This window comes from Coptis chinensis, chromosome 4, assembly GCF_015680905.1.
Source record: "Coptis chinensis isolate HL-2020 chromosome 4, ASM1568090v1, whole genome shotgun sequence".
NCBI lineage: Eukaryota > Viridiplantae > Streptophyta > Magnoliopsida > Ranunculales > Ranunculaceae > Coptis > Coptis chinensis.
In genome coordinates this window covers 49577349-49589922 of record NC_141459.1, presented here as the reverse complement: position 1 = coordinate 49589922, position 12574 = coordinate 49577349, and positions in this window count along the sequence as shown.

Sequence of the window (12574 nt, the reverse complement as noted above, 5' to 3'; positions counted from 1 at the left end):
CTCATTTTACATATCTATTTGCTTCTTTCATTTATATCCCTAGGTTCATGAGTTAAAACCTTCCCTTTGTGGGGGGTTAATGATGCTCATGTGAGAGATAACCTTTGTGATGTGATTTTAGCAAGTTGTTTAGGAAGAACAACTAGACCTACATCCCATCCCAAAATGGTAGTTGGTGTAGAGTCTAGTTAGGAATCAAGGTGATGATTTTAGAGATAAGTCATTGCTTTGGTTCTATATGCTAGCAATATGAGCTTAGAGATGAGTCAGAGTGCTAGGGATCAAGTTAATCTTATTTAGGACTTGTCTATGAGTTCTAGGAAGGTTAAGATGCAAGAACCTAAAATCATACAATAGATGTTATCTTCACATGAGGAGAACTAACTCTCCACACCTATCTAGAAGTAAATTTTTATCTTTGTTTAGTTGCATGATTACGTAACTTAAAGTTTTTAGTTTTTGCATTAAAAGAAACCAAGTAGTTAGTATCAATTAAACTATAGCTTAAAACTTACTCACTAGTTTCCTAAAAGAGCAAAAACAAGTTGTAAGTTGTCTTAGATTTAGGATGGTTCGAAATCCCTACTCAAAGCTATACACACGAATATCGTGAGTAAAGAAAAATCTTTGTATTCGCACTTTGTCAAATTAGAGAATCAAATCTCTAACATACGCAAAAGGTGAACATCAAAATGGCGTCGCTGCCATCCTAAGGACCAAAAGACATTCCATTACAAGATGGAATTTGCTCCAAGGGGAAACCCCCTCTCTCATTCCTATCCATCATTTTTTTTTTTCGTTTTCATCTTTTTTTTAAAAAAAAAATATTTCCCGCGTTTCGCTACTGATTCGAGTTTGAATTTTTGGTTGCACTTACACGAACAAAATGTTAGGACTTGGAATAGAATCTATACACTAATATAAGATTGTTGTGAAAATTTAGGCTGACTGCGGAAGACTACTACGCGTGTGTGATACTGGACACGCGTCCGCTGGTTGAACTCGCGTGCACGGGTGTTTACTCTCTGTTGGTACTCCTGTTTCATCTCCAGCATCCACTGTGAAATCTTGTTCCATTATCAGGCCTAATTATCTGGAACTGTAACAAATACTTCAAATATCTTCTGGGATTAAGGACGTCGACGGGTTGAAACGTCTGTTTCATTTCTTTGGAAGACTTACGGGGCGTTACAGGTTCCAAATTTTATACTATTTTGGCATGAATACCATGTATGTAGTTACTATGTACTAGTTTATAGATTATTATTTACGTATTAGGCTAGAAATATGCATGAATCATGTTAATACGCCTATAAATATATATATGCGATTAAGTGGGTATGAATTGCATATTAATGTATATATACATACAAATGGTATTGTTTTGCATGGTTATCTCTATCTATACATATAAGTGTCTATTGTTGCATGTTTAGTATTTCTCTACGTATAAGTACACGGTCTTGTTTAATAAGTTGATTTTGTCAAGAAAGAGGAGAACATTCCAACGAGGGTTAAAATCTGAGTTGGGTAAGTTATTTCTAAACCCTACGGGGTGAAGCTGCTCTCTATATGACACTTACAATCTCAATGAGTATTGACGAAATCGAATTATTATGCAATACAAGAGTCGTATTTTAGTTTAGGTATAATACGTTGCATGTTTAGTTTACATTTTTGTATCATCGTATTTATCCCGTATAGTATCTTCGCATGCTAATGTATCTAGATACATATGAGTGATTACAATTTGCCTGTTAGTGTAGATATATGTATACGAAATATATATCTACCTATTTGTCTACTTGTACATATTACTGATGTGTATTTGCCTATATGTATCGAAGTATTTATTGATGATACAACCTTGCCTATTCGTATTGCTATACGTATTCGTATTGCTATACGTATGAGTAGAGTATCTTTACATGTTACTGCATCTAGTATTATATGAGTAGGTCATATTTGCATGCTTCTACTTTCTCCCTTGCATAAATCCTTTAAAAAATATATATATATATATAAAATAAAATAAAATAAAATAAAATAAAAATTAATTAGGACCTTGTATAAACTTTAATTCCATAAATCTTAATCATATTCCAACAGTGTCTAGGAAACTTGAAAGATTGAGGTTACTTAATTAGAACCGTGCTTGCACGGCAAGCCTCCCTCATATCTCTCTTGTGACCTGGCTGTTGGTTTATGCACACGTATTCCTAGCTTCACTGCTACGTTAGCAGCAGCTTAGGCCTACGTTGTTCAACTCTAATGCTTGAAGATAATCATAAAATTCAAGAAATAATAAGTTCCTTCTGTCAATTAGATCTAATTTTATGCTTGCATGAGATTAAGGTCTGGTTCTACTAAACAATTTGAACATACTTATCGTAGGAGAAAATACGATAAGCATTTGCGTAAGTTTTCACCTCCACAAAGTTCTTCATCTATTAATCCAAATCAAAAAGATTCGTCACCATTCCCATCATTCATTATGGCTGACAAAAATCCACCAGCTGAGAAGCCCCTTTTGGACTTCTATATAGCATTACAAGAAGGACCTTCTTCCTGCATCAAACTAGAGGACATTGTCGGTGATTTTCGAATTCCGCCAAACGTTTTTAGTTTGTTACCTGTGTATCATGGTTTGGATCATGAAAAACCGTAAAACCATCTTCGTAAGCTTCAACAAGTGGCCACAACATTTCACCATCCAGCTGTCTCTAAGGAACAACTCTTGTTGCGGCTGTTTCCATTCACTTTAGCAGAAAAAGCGTCAATTTGGCTAGCAGGACAACAACAACAATCCATAGATACATAGAATAAACTTGTTCAAGCTTTTATGCTTCAATTTTATACTCAGAAAAAAAACTACTGAAATGCTTCAGAAAATTCAATTCTTACGTCAAAATCCTCATGAATCCTTTACGGAAGCATGGAGTCACTTTACTGATCTTCTTTTAGAATGTCCTCATCACCAACTAGACAAAGATGTCCTTGTTCATTCATTCTTTAATGGACTTTCTGATCATCAAAAAGAAACTCTTGATATAATGAATGACGGTTGCTTCATGGACAAAGGAACTACTGAAGCATATACTTTTCTAGAAAAACAAGCGAAAAAAGTTACATATTGGGGTAACACTAATTCTTCTAGGTCATCAAAGGATACTGTTACAAAAGCTAAGTCTATTTTTAAGGTAAAACCGGATCCCTAATTAAAAAATTTGATAGAATCCCTCACTAAAAAAGTAGATTCCCTTGCAGTTCAAGTAAACGATCAACTCCCAAAACAGGTCATGAACGTTGACACATCCCCATGTGTGCTTTGTCTCAGTCCTAAACATCATGATGCTTATTGTCCCTTGTTATATGCCTCCCCTTCTCAACCATCAGAAGAGGCATGTGCATTCAACATTCCTAATGCACATTGGCAACAACATTCGAATTTCGCTTGGCCCCCACATCCACCACAGATGGCTCCTCCAGGTTTCGCTAATCTGCCTGTTCGACCACCCAACAACTTTATTCCATACCGCCAAGGAAATAATCAGCAATACCAGCAAAGTCAAAATCAATTTCAAAATAATTCCAATGCTAACTATCAAACCAACCGCAGTCTTGTTCCAGCCAGTCCAAATCCCAGCTATAATTAACAACTTCTAAGCAATAATCGTGAACTAGTACCTATTGCACAACCTGCGCCACTCGTTACGGATAGGACAAGCGAGACATTCTTAGCTTACATAAACCAACAATCTCAAATTTTAACGTCTATCCAACAATCACTTCAACAATTGGCGCAAGAAAAGAGTCAGAAAGGCGTGTTTCCTGGACAAGCAGCTCCAAACCCGAAGCCAGCAAACACTACCTTTGAACTCACCAATGCACCTGGTACAAGTACTCCAAACTAAGGTGATGTGCACGCAATCACTACTCTTCGATCTGGCAAAACTATTGACAATCAAATACGTATGCCAGATGATCAACCAAAGGTATCCGAAGGTTCCAATGAATCTATTTCCAATAATGAACCTATGGAGGATTCACCAAATCCAACAAAGTCAACATCTCAGAAATTAGGAAACGAGCAAGTAGACACCTATGCCAAATTTCGGCCTAAGGCACCATTTCCTGCACGCTTGGTAAAGAATAAACCTGATGAGAATTTTGATGAAATTCGAGAAAGTTTTCAAAATTTGACAATCAACTTACCTTTTCTCAATGCCCTAAAGCTATTGCCCAAACAAGCAAAATTTCTGAAAGATATCTGCACCACAAAAAGGAGAACTAATATTCCTCAACAAGCATTCCTCACCGAATAGTTTCCATCCATCACTGAACACAATGGTATAGTCAAATACAAGGACCCTGGTCGACCAATAGTTCCATGCACTTTAGATGACAAATATACGGCTACTACACTACTAGACCTAGGTGCTAGTGTGAACTTACTTCCATATTACTTATTTAAACAGCTAGGTCTTCATGAGCTTAAACCAACCACCATGACTTTACAGTTAGTTGATCGTTCTATTAAGTATCCAAAAGGAATTGTGGAAAACTTCTTGTAAAAGTCTAAGATTTTTTCTATCCTGTAGACTTTGTTATTTTGGATACATAAGTTGTATGTGATTCCATTCCTATCTTCTTAGGACATCCGTTCCTAGCAACTGCTAATGCTTTCATTAACTGTAGGGATGGTTCTATGACCATGTCCTTCAGAAATCTTTCGGTCGAGGTGAATGTGTTCAAGTTGCTGAAACAAATTCCAGAGCTTGACATTGATGGTGAAGTGAACAGGGTTGACAGCATTGCGCAAGAGTATTTAACAAAATCTTTTCCTGAAGATGAAGTATACCAATTTCTTTCCTTTAGCGATTCTAAATTTGAGGACAATGATTATACACAAGAAGTAAACGAGTTATTAGAGTCAATACCACTATTTAACCCTACGACCGTGATGTCCAGTGACATGGATGAACATCAATCTGTTTACTCCATGGAAAACGACTTTCCTCAAGAATCTTTAATACCCACTCCACCCTCCCTTGATTTAAAATTGCTTCCTTCGGAATTAAAATACGTACATCTTGATCCAGATGGTAGTCATCCAATTATCATATCATCACAATTGACTGACGATCAAGAATCCCATTTAATAGATGTCATTCAACAACACCGTTCTGCTATTGGATGGTCCCTCGATGACATTAAGGGCATTGACCCTAGTGTATGCACCCATCACATACATCTTGAAGAAAATGCTAAGACGTCGCGTGAACCGCAGCGTCGTCTAAACCCAACCATGAAAGATGTGGTACGGGAGAAAGTTTTAAGATTACTCGATGCGGGTATTATTTACCCTATCTCCGATAGTGTTTGGGTGAGTCCAGTACACGTTGTTCCAAAGTAATCTGGCATTATAGTTGTGTGCAATGATAAGATGAATGCATCTCCGCTCGTTTTCCAGTGAAATGGCGAATACGCATTGACTATCGCAAAATTAATGCAGTCACTCGTAAGGATCACTTTCCACTGCCCTTCATCGATCAGATGCTTGAACGGTTAGCCGGTCATGCATATTACTGTTTTCTTAATGGTTATTCAGGATATTTTCAGATAGTCATAGATCCTGCTAATCAAGAAAAGACTACGTTCACCTGTCCTTTTGGTACATTTGCTTATAAACGAATGCCTTTCGGCCTTTGCAATACACCTGGTACTTTCCAACACTGCATGCTTCACATTTTCAGTGATATGGTTGAACGTTTTATGGAAGTATTCATGGACGACTTCTCAATATATGGAGATTCTTTTGATAGCTGTCTATCAAATATGGAAAAAGTTTTCACACGCTGTGAGGAGAAAAACCTCGTTCTTAATTGGGAAAAATGTCATTTTATGGTTACAAAAGGAATAGTTCTAGGACATATTGTTTCAAAGGACGGAATCGAAGTCGATAAAGCTAAGATTGAAAAAATTGCTTCACTTCCTATACCAAAAATAGTTCGCGACATTCGCGCATTTGTAGGACACGCAGGTTTCTATAGAAGATTTATTCAAGATTTCTCAAAGGTTGCTCGACCTTTAACCAATCTCCTGCTTAAAGATGCCGCTTTTGACTTCACTTTCAATTGCAAACAAGCTTTTGAGACCTTAAAATCTGCCCTAACTACCGCTCCCATAATTCAACCACCTGATTGTTCTAAACCTTTTGAATTAATGTGTGACGCGAGCGACTATGCTATTGGAGCTGTACTAGGGCAACGCCGAGAAGATAAGCCAATTGTCATTTACTACCGAGTAAAACCCTTAATGAAGCTCAACGTAACTATACCACTACTAAGAAGAGTTTCTCGCCGTTGTATATGCCTTGGATAAGTTTCGTCCGTACCTAGTGGGTTCTTCCACAATTGTCTACACCGACCATGCGACTCTTCGTTACCTATTAGCGAAAAAAGATGCAAAACAGAGGTTGATCCGCTGGATTCTCCTTTTGCAAGAATTTACTCTAGAAATTAGAGATAAAAAGGGTTGCAAAAATGTGGTTGCAGACCATTAATCAAGACTTATCAGTGAGGTCGATAATGATACCGAACCCATCTGTGATTCCTTTCCTGATGAACACTTGTATTCTGTCTTTTCGTCTCCTTGGTACACTGACATAGTAAATTACTTAGTTACCGAGGAAGTTCCTTCATCTTGGTCTCGTAATGACCAAAAAAAGTTCTTCTCCACTATGAAATTTTATTTCTGGGATGATCCTTACCTCTTCAAGTATTATTCCGACCAACTAATCTGCGGTTGCATTCCCGACTGGGAACACAATGATGTGTTATCCTTCTACCATGAATAATCTTGTGGTGGTCATTTCAGTGGAAAGAAAACAGCGGCCAAGGTTCTACAATGTGGATTTTATTGGCCAACACTATTTCGAGATGCACATGAGCATTGCAAAGCATGCAACCGCTGCCAGCAGCTAGGACGCATTACTCAACGTAATATGATGCCTTTAAATCCCATTTTAATTATGGAAATATTTGATGTATGGGGCATCGACTTCATGGGTCCCTTTCCAAATTCTCATGGCTTCCTATACATACTAGTAGCCGTTGACTACGTGTCCAAATGGATTGAGGCTTTGCCATGTCGTTCTAATGTTCATAAAACGGTCGTTCTGTTCGTAAAGGAAAATATTTTCTCACGATTTGGTGTTCCCAAAGCTATAATTAGTAATGGGGAAAAATATTTCTGTAATAAAATTTTTGAATCATTAGTAAAGAAATATGGAGTCACGCACAAAGTGGCAACTTCGTATCATCCTCAGACCAGTGCCCAAGTAGAAGTCTCTAATAGAGAGATCAAATCCATTTTGGAAAAAAATGTTAATCCATCTAGAAAAGACTGGTCTCTAAGATTATCTGATGCCTTGTGGGCAACTTTTAAGACACCTATAGGGATGTCTCCTTATCTGTTCGTTTTTGGAAAACATTGTCATCTGCAAGTTGAACTTGAGCATCGTGTTCCATGGGCCATCAAAAACCTCAATTATAATACCAATGCGGCAGGCGAGAAGCAAAAATTGTAGTTAAATGAGCTTGAGGAAATTTGGAGCGATGCCTATGATCTCTCGACGACCTATAAAGTCAACATGAAAAGAGTGCATGACAAGCACATATTGAGAAAATATTTCAAAGTTGGTAAAAAAGTTTTGTTGTACAACTCGAGATTACATATTTTTCCAGGAAAATCTTGATGGTCTGGTCCTTTCACTGTCTCTGCTGTCACCCCTTATGGGGCTATATCGTTGAAAAATTTAAACGATAACAGCGAATTTGAAGTAAATGGCCAACGTCTAACACATTATCATGAGTTGCATTCTCTAGATGTTGAAAAGACTTTTCTCCAAGATCCAGTCTACACAGACTAACAGATTCGCTGGTGTACTTCCTTCCATGTGATTTAAACAGGGAAAGTACGCCATTAGTGTAGCCGGGCCCTCTTCTATTTTCTTTTCTAAAAATCCCTAGAGTGTGTGGTTGCAAGCGCCGGAACCTTAGTCCACGAAAACTCTAATCAGAACTGAGTATAAATGTCTTCTGTTAATCGAGCAAACATGCCTTCTGGTAAACAATGGGTACCCAAAATTTCCCCTCCTTCCTTCTCTTCCCTTTTCTATTCTCTTCCTCGCGAACTTCAACTAATCATTTGGTGTAAGTCTCACCCATCTTGAATAGATAATGGTCGTAGTACTTTTACTCGAAAGCGACGTGCACGAAAGATGGGGTAGTGTATAAATTGTCAAACACCTTTCTGTCCAGGTCTTGAATTACTATCCGATATGAGCCGGAGCCGGTATAAGGTATATTATTACCTGACACCAGCTCAGCAGGACAAACTTCGACATCGTCCCGTTGCTCCCACAGGTTGGGATTCATCTTGAGGATCTGACGTTAAAAGACTCACATTCGTCTTGAGGATCTGACGTTAAAAGACTCAACATATATATACTCGTGTCTTTTATTTTCACCTTTGCACTAAGTGTTGTGCACAAAGAGAGTCGTGATATGCAACATCGGATGGTCCCTCGTTCGCACAGGCAATGGATTTCACCAGGCCAACCCCGAATAGTTTTCTATTTGATGACAGTTCGGGGCGGTTTGAGGCTCTACCATATGTACTAAGGAATATTATTATTAAACCATTGCACATTGGTCAGGGATGGTACTGTCCTGAACCCTAGGCCCCCAAAACATAAAGGTTAAGCCACAGTCTGGCTAGATTGGGTTCGCCCCAGAGCCGACATGACAGTTGCCTGATTTTACAGTAATGGTTTTCTTTTTGAAGTCCGAGGTTGTTGACACGTTCATCTCCCTTTGTAAATTTCAAAAAAAAAAAAGTGGGGGGGGGGGGGGGGGTTGCGTTCTGTTTTTACAAATTCAACCCCCCAACAATAAAAATAAATATAAAAAAGGATTGGATGTGCCTTAGCCATATTCAATTGGATGGTATTTTTAATGCCGATCGTTTTGACATCTCGCTCGTTCAATTTGGAGTTAAAATGAATAGAAATTTCGCATTTGAAATTTCGGGACATAAGGGGAATTTCTGGAAATCATTTGGGCTTGGGCCAAAAATTAGAACCCGACCCAAACCACATGTCCAGTCACAAAACCCAACACGCGAGGCAATCCACCCGTCAGCCTCTCCCATTTCTTCCCCCCGAAATTTTGGATCTTGCTCACACTCAAACCACCCTCGCGCACGCGGTATCCCAGGTCTAAAATCGACCAGCGCACGCGGCCAATTCACCACCGATTCGACCAAATTTTTAACAGCACCATCCCCTCACTTAGCGAAACCAATATAGGCCCTCAGAAATTCATTTCGATCACTCTATGGCTGGAAATCGGAGAATCACAGTTGAGCGAAATTTTACAAATCTCTATAATTTCAGAATGTTCCATCCATTTTTCGATGAGGAAATTGCTAGTAGAGAGTGGGAATACCTTTTGCATCGAATTCCAGCTCATTACTCCGAAGATTTAGTGTTGAAGTTCTATAACAATGGAGGTTTTCGAGGGAATGAGTATTAGATTACGGAGGATGGGTTGGAACGTGAACTCATGTTAGAGTTGATATCGACTACGGCGAATATCCCAATCAACTCCGATAGTCCGAGACTACTGATATCGGAGTATCCGAATACAATGGAGTTGATGTTTGACACACTTCTCGAGGGCAAATACAATGATGGCTCGAGATGCGTGTACCAACATTTCCTCCGACGGAACTAACTGGCAGTCACGCAATGGCTGGCCTACAACGTTATCGGTACATCAAAGACTTCTGACGTCAACAAGACATTCTTGCATCTTCTCTGGATACTTTAGGAGAAGAAGGAAACTTTCTGCATGGTCCATTTCCTTGGCCATGTACTTACGACTATTTCTGACAGGTCAGCTCCTCTTGTTGTACTTGTTACACAGATTATGATAAATTTAGGGTTCCAGTCCGCTAGTCCTTTAATTCAAACAAGGTCTTTCGAAAATTTTGCGATTTTCGAGACTTGTGTCATGGACCACTAGGAACCTATAGTGAGAGATGATATTAAGCATGATAACATACCACCTCCTCCTCCTTCACCACCCAACTATTTTAATGAGGATAACATGCGCCGAATCAGCACTCCCATGGAAGCTTTGAGACACATAAACTCGGGAATGCGTAACATGTTTGACCGCCAGGATAAGTTTCAGTAGGAATTACGTGATCGTCAGGGCCATTTCCAGCACATGATGATGGCTAATCAGCAACAGTGTCAAGAACAGGTGGTTAGGTCTTTGGCAACCATACAGGAACAATTATCTCAACCAGGAGTTCGCAGTACTCATCGTCATCGGAACCCTAGTTCATCATCAGCTAACCCTGAGGATTCACAGTAGCAGCTTGTTCCTCTTAGTCTAAAAAATGAGTGTCATTTATTTCCCTTATACACTGTATTTTTATTTTTCTAGTGATGAAAAATGATATATCATTTGATTTCTCATAATTTTGTATCTCCATCCGGTTTGAATGAGAAATTATTTATGATTTGCGATTATTGTCATTCCTAAAATGGTAGCTTGTTCCTTGATGCATTGGGCCTACTCTCTAAGCCCAACGGTCAATACCCAACAAATTGATCCAAACGGTCAGATACCCAATGGTCAGATACCCAACGGTTAGATTTTCCATTATAAATCCAACTTTCCTCTTCAACCTTCACTCATCCCCTTCTCTCACTCTCCTCAAATTCATCTTCACAAATTCTCATTTTCTTCAACATAATGAATCCAATCGAGCGATCGGAAATGGAGCAACACGAATGGGCTATCACATTATTCATAATAACAGTGTTAATCATTGTTCTATTGTCGCTCATGCATAACATGCTCCAAAATATCTATATCTATATAACCGACATCTCTATTTCCCTATGTCATTTTGTATATTAGTATGGTGTGTTAAATAATTCTCACACATTTGTACGGTTTACGTATTAAATGGAGAAGTTCCCTATTTTATATTTGTGTATATTAGTTGTATTTTTAAACTTCTAAAAAAAAAAAAAAAAAAAACAAATAAGAAAAATTAATAACTCACCAAAATAATTCAATCTCAACTCATGGTGTTCATAGAAGATCGCACACGCTACACGATACACCTAAAAACCATTGAGCACGCTGCTCGATTATTCTTTTCATCTTCCATTATTGAGGTATGATCAACAATTCAGAAATTACCTGTAGGTCTAACAACACTGTGAAACCTTCATCCGTATTTTCTAACAATGAAACATCTCATTAATTGTTTTTGGAAATTTGACATGAAAAGACTTACTATGGATACCTATATTGGCTGTTCATAAAGGTATGTGTCACAACAACACATGAGTCACTTGTGTTTTCACGTATTAATTCCGGATTTAACTACACTTGGAATCTGGATTGGTATAGACTCATAGATTGGCTATAAATCTCTTATTTTCAGCCATTCTCATTTCAAGCATTCTTCACTATCCTTCCCTCCGTAATACTTCCAAATGGATCACCCAAGAAAAATAATACCTGAGAAAGACTACCTGAAAAATGTTTGATGATGGCCGATTTTCTCCTTATTTTGACACAGAAATTGTACGTCAAGGATGGATGCCTCTTCTATATCATTCAGCAGCTGATTATTCCCGAGAATTGGTTTTGATATTCTACCAATTTAGCGGTCCTGAAGATGGAAAATTCTACTTCAATGCCTATAGACAACGATTTGAATTGACTAGGGAAATTATCTCTGACATACTTCAAATTCCAATGAATACACAAGAGTTCCTTTTTCCAGAGTCAACATTTGATTCCGTCAAAACTTTACTACGAGCTACCGTATCTCGTGGTGAAGTCAGAAATAGACATCATGTTGTTCTTCAACGCTCTTTGAAACAGAATCAACGAGTTGTGCTCCACTGGTTGGGACACAATGTGGTAGGTACGTCACACCAATCAGAAGTCACAAAGCCTCAACTTCACTACTTTGGATTTTGTAGACTCAAAGGGATGATTTTTGTCTAATCCAACATCTCTGGAACGCGATCACTAGGAAAACGAGAAGGTTAGCACCTCTACCTACTTTAGTCACGAAAATTATGATGATCCAGTAATTTCTCTTGAGACACCCCTTCAAAGAGCAAATATTAGTGCATTCCACACAGACTACTCTGTTGGTTATTGGACTCTTGATACTTTGACAGATGAACAGAATGACCCAAGCTTAAACTCTGAACATTTCTTTGATGAACATGTTATGCTAAACATTTTTAATCCCATGGAAGGCATTCAATTTCTTCATCAAGGCATGCGGGAACTACACGCTCGTCAGGAAATAATCATTAAAACTCTTAAGGATTTCCAAGAACGTCAAGCAATGCATAATGTTGAACAGGAGGAAATCTTGGAAAATCACTCTCAGTCCTTGTAATATCACGCTCTCCTAATGGAGAATCAAACTACACTCTCTGCCAGCCAAGGGGACATTCAGA